Source organism: Mobula birostris, unplaced genomic scaffold, assembly GCF_030028105.1.
Source record: "Mobula birostris isolate sMobBir1 unplaced genomic scaffold, sMobBir1.hap1 scaffold_2271, whole genome shotgun sequence".
In the NCBI taxonomy this organism is placed as follows: domain Eukaryota; kingdom Metazoa; phylum Chordata; class Chondrichthyes; order Myliobatiformes; family Myliobatidae; genus Mobula; species Mobula birostris.
In genome coordinates, this window is record NW_027275319.1 from 12,501 (window position 1) to 20,000 (window position 7,500).

The following is a 7,500-nucleotide window of genomic DNA, read 5'->3' on the forward strand; positions in this document are numbered from 1 at the left end:
AAAGACCGCGGGAGGAGTTGAGGCCGCCGCCGGTGACCTTTCCTCGGAAGCCGCCTTCGCCGCCCCTGCTACGAGCGCCCGCTAGCATCAGCGGTGCCGCCTAGGAGAACGTCCGGAGCGAGTGAGTGCGAGAGCGTGCCAGCTAAACGCGCATTCGAGTAGCGGAGCTGAGCAGAGGAGCTGACGCCAGTGTCACGCCACTTTCGTCCCGACGTGGCCGCCGCCGACCAACGCCACCAGCGCCTGCCTGCGCTTTTTCTACCTTCACCGCCTACTTTCTCATCTGTCCGACCGCTGCGCCCGGCTGGCCTGCGCCCCGCCCGTCCGCCCGCCGCCAGATGCGCGAGGGGGTGGGGGGGGGGGGGTCGGTCGTGCGCCAGGTAAGCTGCCGCGCTCGTGCACGTGGCCTCCCCGCCGCCGGGGTAGGTTGGTGCTCGGTTCAGCCATCGGCGGTCCCCTCCATTGCAGGGATCCGCTGGGTGTCGCGGCGCCGCACGCGCCCTTGGCCCACGTACGCGTCGCGGACACCCCTTTTCTCTTTCTCTCTCAGGATTCGTATATGACAATGCCGAGAAACGTACCGACAATTTGCTGCACCGCCCGCCGGACCGCTCACAAGGCTCTCCTCGTCCCGAGGACACTAGCCTTCTCGCGGAACCGGAGGCTGCACGCGGACCGCTCTGGCGACCGGACGTCTCCGGCCTCTGCTGGAGCGGGGAGGGAACGCGCGGGTGCCGCCCGACCTTCTGGAAATCGCACATCGGCCGGCCGTCAGTCGGTAGCACCGCGCGCGCAGAGCCTCTCCTTCCTCTCGTTGGTGACCGAGGATCAACGCTTCGGTTGAGTCAGGCTGAACCGGGCATCTCCCTGCCACTCTGGCCTATGGAACTCTCCCGACTCTTTCGCCTTGCCCCTACGGCGCGAAAGAGTGCTGCTGCGGCCGGCGCGCCCGTCCCTTGCTCTCTCGGGCCATGTCTGTCGTCGCAGTGCCGCGCCATCCCCTATCGAGCCGCGTCGCTGGGTGAGGTCCGCACCCGCACCCTTCCGCCGAGCTGGCTCTCAGGACGGTCGACGGTCGCCGCTCGCCTCCGTCGGCCCAGGGCCTAACGCCGCGCCGGTGAACGCCTCGCCATCCCACCCCGTCGATCGCGCCGGTGAGGTCCGCACCTTCACCGCCTAGGTATATGCGCGTGGGTGTAGCTGCCTTCTCGGGATGGTCGACGGTCGTTCGACCGGCCCCCGTCATCTATGCGCACAGCAGTCCCGTCCGCCGGCGGGAGACTCCGTCAATCGATCGTGGTGCAAACGTGCGAATGCCCAACGTCAATTCCGCCCAAAGCATGAAGCCCTCGGTCGGCAATCGGGCCGCCCCGCGGCAGACCCACCTGCCCACCTCCGGAGATGGTAACGAGCCGAGCACGGAAGTTCGGCGCACGTGTCGAGACCGTCGCTTCCACTCGGCCTCTCCCAAAGGTAGGACCGACCAAGCCGGATCGATCGGGGAACAGAGGTCTAACGCAGACGACACTCGCGAGGGCACCAGCGGCAGGCTTGTCCCTTCTCCGTCTTGGTACACACAATGCCTCTTTGCTTTTCGGATCGATATAAAGCTTTTGCCACCGTCGGTCTGCCGGCCGCCGCCCGCGGTCCGCGCTCAGACTCTGTCTGTCCGCAGCCCCCGCTGCGTTCTTGGACTTTGTCATTTTTTTCGGAAATAGCGAAAAAAAGCTTTTATCATTGTAAGTCGGAGCTCGCCCGGCCTCCCGCTTACTGAGTCACAATTGAGTAAGGCTCACTTAGAACTCTGCACTGTGTCAACCGTACCACTAGTCACCCTGCTAAGTGTGTCTGGAAAACGTGTTCCCGTAAATCTCCGGGAACCCCGCCAATCCCCCCGTACAGAAATTGCATGTGTCAAGTCGGCGGGATGCCTCCCGGAAGTCCTACCGGGAAGGTCGCACTCTGGCCCCGCCAGGCGGGGCAAATCCGACCCCCATAGTGACTTCCGGGCCTAACTCGTTAACCAGAGCCGCGACAGACCGTGCAACAATGACATGTGTCAAACCGGCGGCACGACGCCCGGAGCTCATGCCGGTCGCGGGGCACCTCGGGCCCGCCCGACGGGGCAGATCCGACCTTCACAGGCTTCCGACGGCAATTGGTTAACCGGCGTGGCGCCGAGGGCACGCGGCTGGCTCGGCGGGCGGCCCTCCGGTAGTGCCGCCGTCGATCGGCCGCCTCGGTCGGCAGGAGGGCCCCGAAGTCGCCTTCATTCTGACTTCCGAGTCGGGACTTAGATTACTTTCGACTCTTCAGCCAAGGTCTCGGATCGACGGCGGGACCTGCGGTTGTCCCTCCGAAAATGCCGCCGCTCGGCCGGCACGGCCCGCCGAATACGTCCCCTTACTGGCTCCCGCCTCGGGACTTTGTCAGAAATTCATTCGGGCAAGGTTTCCATTCGGCGGCCGGAGCACCGGTAGTCATACGGAAAATGCCGCCCCTCGGCCGGCATGGGCCTGCGAATAGGTCCCGCTGACAGACTTCCGCGATTGGGTATTTGTCCGAAAATCCATACCGGCAATCTTCGGAATCGTGCGGAAAAGCTGCCGCGTGGCCCGGGTTAACCAATTGGGGAGGCCGGTGCCATCTACCGAATACTTCAACAACTCGTGAAAACGGCCTCCCTATATATCTGCAGGAACCCCGCCAATGCCCCCGTACAGAAATTGCATGTGTCAAAGGGGCGGCCGAATCTGACCCCGGCGGCCGAGCCTCTGGAACTCCGGGTCGGCCTCGGCCGGCAAATCCGACCCCCATCCAGACTTCCGGAGCGGACTTGGTTAACGAATTGCCACCGGGCAAATGGTTAACCGACAGATCTTGGAGGCTCGTTACCCAAGCCATCCCCCGCCGGTGCGAAAAGTTAACAATCAGCGGGCGGGCAATTCGTGAACCGACCGGGACCGGGCAATTCGTTAACCATTCGGAACCGGGCAATTCGTTAACCAACCTTGTCCTGGCAATGAGTGCACCAACCCGGCCGGACAATTCGTTAACCAAGCTGGCTCTGGCAATTCGTTAACCAACCTGGCCGGGACAATTCGTTAACCAACCCGGCCGGACAATTCGTTAACCAAGCTGGCTCTGGCAATTCGTTAACCAACCTGACCCTGACAATTCGTTAACCAACCCTGTCCTGGCAATGAGTGCACCAACCCGGCCGGACAATTCGGTAACCAACCAGACCCTGGCAATTCGTTAACCAACCAGGACGGGCAATTCGTCAACCAACCCTGTCCTGGCAATGAGTGCACCAACCCGGCCGGACAATTCGGTAACCAACCAGACCCTGGCAATTCGTTAACCAACCTGACCCGGACAATTCGTTAACCAACCAGGACGGGCAATTCGTTAACCAACCAGGCCCGGACAATACTTTAACCACCCTGGTTTTCCAATTCGTGAACCAACTGGGAACGGACAATTCGGTAACCAACCCTGTCCTGGCAATGAGTGCACCAACCCGGCCGGACAATTCGTTAACCACCCTGTCCTTGCCAATTCGTGAACCAACTGGGAACGGACAATTCGTTAACCAACCCGGCCGGACAGTTCGTTAACCAAGCTGGCTCTGGCAATTCGTTAACCTACCCGGCCATGGCAATTCGTTAACCAACCTGACCCTGACAATTCGTTAACCAGCCAGGACGGGCAATTCGTTAACCAACCTGGCCCGGACAATTCCTTAACCACCCTGGCCTTGCCAATTCGTGAACCAACTGGGAACGGACAATTCATTAAACAACCCTGTCCTGGCAATGAGTGCACCAACCCAGCCGGACAATTCGTTAACCAAGCTGGCTCTGGCAATTCGTTAACCTACTCGGACATGCCAATTCGTTAACCAGTCTGACCCGGACAATTCGCTAACCAACCCTACTCGGGCAAATCGTTAACCAAGCCCAACCCCGACAATTCGTTAACCAACCCTGCACGGTCAAGTCGTTAACCAAGCCCACACCCGACAATTCGTTAACCAACCCATACATGGCAATTCGCTAAACAACCCGGCTCGGGCAAATGGTTAACCAAGCCGGCCGGGCAAATCGTTAACCGGCCCGGCAGTCCCGACAATTCGACAATCAACCAGCTGAGGACAAACCCTTCGCCCTCAATAACAACTAGTTCTTGCCCCGCCGTCAAAATGTCCCGGCCGATGTTCATCAGAAACTCCTTGCTGGCCCATGGGCCCCCCCTCCTTACCTTAAGAGAGTCATAGTTACTCCCGCCGTTTACCCGCGCCGCACTGAATTTCGTCAAGTTGGGTCTGGCAACCCGCTAACCCGGCCGGCCGGGCCTGACAACGCTCTAGAAACCCGGAACAGGCAGTTTCGTGAACCAACCGCGCACGCTCCTGACAATGCGTTCACCCACCCTGCTCGGGCAAATCGTTAACCAAGCCCAACCCTGACAATGCGTTAATCAACCCGGCCATGGCAATTCATTAACCAACCCGGCTCGGGCAAATGGTTAACCAAGCCGGCCGGGCAAATCGTTGACCGGCCCGGCAGTCCCGACGATTCGACAATCAACCAGCTGAGGACAAACCCTTCGCCCTCAATAACAACTAGTTCTTGCCCCGCCGTCAAAATGTCCCGGCCGATGTTCATCAGAAACTCCTTGCTGGCCCATGGGCCCTCCTCCTTAACCTGAAGAGAGTCATAGTTACTCCCGCCGTTTACCCGCGCCGCACTGAATTTCGTCAAGTTGGGTCTGGCAACCCGCTAACCCGGCCGGCCGGGCCTGACAACGCTCTAGAAACCCGGAACAGGCAGTTTCGTGAACCAACCGCGCACGCTCCTGACAATGCGTTAGCCAACCCTGCTCGGGCAAATCGTTAATCAAGCCCAACCCTGAAACTGCGTTAACCAACCCGGGCATGGCAATTCATTAACCAACCCGGCTCGGACAAATGGTTAACCAAGCCCAACCCTGACAATTCGGTAACCAACCCGGCTCGGGCAAATGGTTGATCAAGCCGGCCGGGCAAATCGGTAACCGGCCCGGCAGCCCCGACTATTCGACAATCAACCAGCTGAGGACAAACCCTTCACCCTCAATAACAACTACGTCTTGCCCCGCCGTCAAAATGTCCCGGCCGATGTTCATCAGAAACTCCTTGCTGGCCCATGGGCCCCCCTCCTTACCTTAAGAGAGTCATAGTTACTCCCGCCGATTACCCGCGCTGCACTGAATTTCGTCAAGTTGGGTCTGGCAAGCCGCTAACCCGGCCGGCCGGGCCTGACAATGCTCTAGAAACCCGGAACAGGCAGTTTCGTGAACCAACTGCGCACGCTCCTGACAATGTGTTCACCCACCCTGCTCGGGCAAATCGTTAACCAAGCCCAAACCCGACAATTCGGTAACCAACCCAACCATGACAATTCGCTAACCAACCCGGCCCGGGCAAATGGTTAACCAAGCCCAAACCTGACAATTCGTTAACCAACCCGGCCCGGGCAAATGGTTAACCAAGCCGGCCGGGCAAATCGGTAACCGGCCCGGCAGCCCCGACTATTCGACAATCAACCAGCTGAGGAGAAACCCTTCACCCTCAATAACAACTACGTCTTGCCCCGCCGTCAAAATGTCCCGGCCGATGTTCATCAGAAACTCCTTGCTGGCCCATGGGCCCCCCCTCCTTACCTTAAGAGAGTCATAGTTACTCCCGCCGATTACCCGCGCTGCACTGAATTTCGTCAAGTTGGGTCTGGCAAGGCGCTAACCCGGCCGGCCGGGCCTGACAATGCTCTAGAAACCCGGAACAGGCAGTTTCGTGAACCAACTGCGCACGCTCCTGACAATGTGTTCACCCACCCTGCTCGGGCAAATCGTTAACCAAGCCCAAACCCGACAATTCGGTAACCAACCCAACCATGACAATTCGCTAACCAACCCGGCCCGGGCAAATGGTTAACCAAGCCCAAACCTGACAATTCGCTAACCAACCCGGCCCGGGCAAATGGTTAACCAAGCCGGCCGGGCAAATCGGTAACCGGCCCGGCAGCCCCGACTATTCGACAATCAACCAGCTGAGGACAAACCCTTCGCCCTCAATAACAACTAGTTCTTGCCCCGCCGTCAAAATGTCCCGGCCGATGTTCATCAGAAACTCCTTGCTGGCCCATGGGCCGACAATTCGTTAACCAACCCAACCATGACAATTCGCTAACCAACCCGGCCCGGGCAAATGGTTAACCAAGCCCAAACCTGACAATTCGTTAACCAACCCGGCCCGGGCAAATGGTTAACCAAGCCGGCCGGGCAAATCGGTAACCGGCCCGGCAGTCCCGACAATTCGACAATCAACCAGCTGAGGACAAACCCTTCGCCCTCAATAACAACTAGTTCTTGCCCCGCCGTCAAAATGTCCCGGCCGATGTTCATCAGAAACTCCTTGCTGGCCCATGGGCCCCCCTCCTTACCTTAAGAGAGTCATAGTTACTCCCGCCGTTTACCCGCGCCGCACTGAATTTCGTCAAGTTGGGTCTGGCAACCTGCTAACCCGGCCGGCCGGGCCTGACAACGCTCTAGAAACCCGGAACAGGCAGTTTCGTGAACCAACCGCGCACGCTCCTGACAATGCGTTCACCCACCCTGCTCGGGCAAATCGTTAACCAAGCCCAACCCTGACAATGCGTTAATCAACCCGGCCATGGCAATTCATTAACCAACCCGGCTCGGGCAAATGGTTAACCAAGCCCAACCCTGACAATTCGGTAACCAACCCGGCTCGGGCAAATGGTTAACCAAGCCGGCCGGGCAAATCGCTAACCGGCCCGGCAGTCCCGACAATTCGACAATCAACCCGCTGAGGACAAACCCTTCGCCCTCAATAACAACTAGTTCTTGCCACGCCGTCAAAATGTCCCGGCCGATGTTCACCAGAAACTCCTTGCTGGCCCATGGGCCCCCCGCCTTAAGTCATAGTTACTCCCGCCGAATACCCGCGCTTCACTGAATTTCGTCAAGCTGGCCCTGTCAAATCCTTAACCCGACCGGACCCTGACAATTCGATAAAAAAAACCAGCTGGCGCAGCCCACCTCTTCCAATACTACGGCGCACGGGGCCCGCGCGGTGGGTGGGTGGGTGGGTGTGTGGGTGTGTGAGCTTGAACCATGTGTCCGGAGATCGGGTGGTCCAGGGAGTTTTGGTTACCCAGGTGCAATTCGTTAACCAAGTCTGGCTCGGAAGTCCGGATGCGGGTCGGATTTGCCGGCCACTGCCGGCCGGGAGTTCCAGAGCCCCGGCCGCCGGGGTCAAGTTCGGCCGCCCCTTTGACACATGCGATTTCTGTACGGGGGCATTGGCGGGGTTCCTGCAGATATATGGGGAGGCGGTTTTCACGATCACCGAGGAGTGGTCGACAGGCGGCACGGGCCTCCCCACATCGTTAACCCGGGCCGCGTGGCGGCATTTACGGCCGAATCTCAACTTTG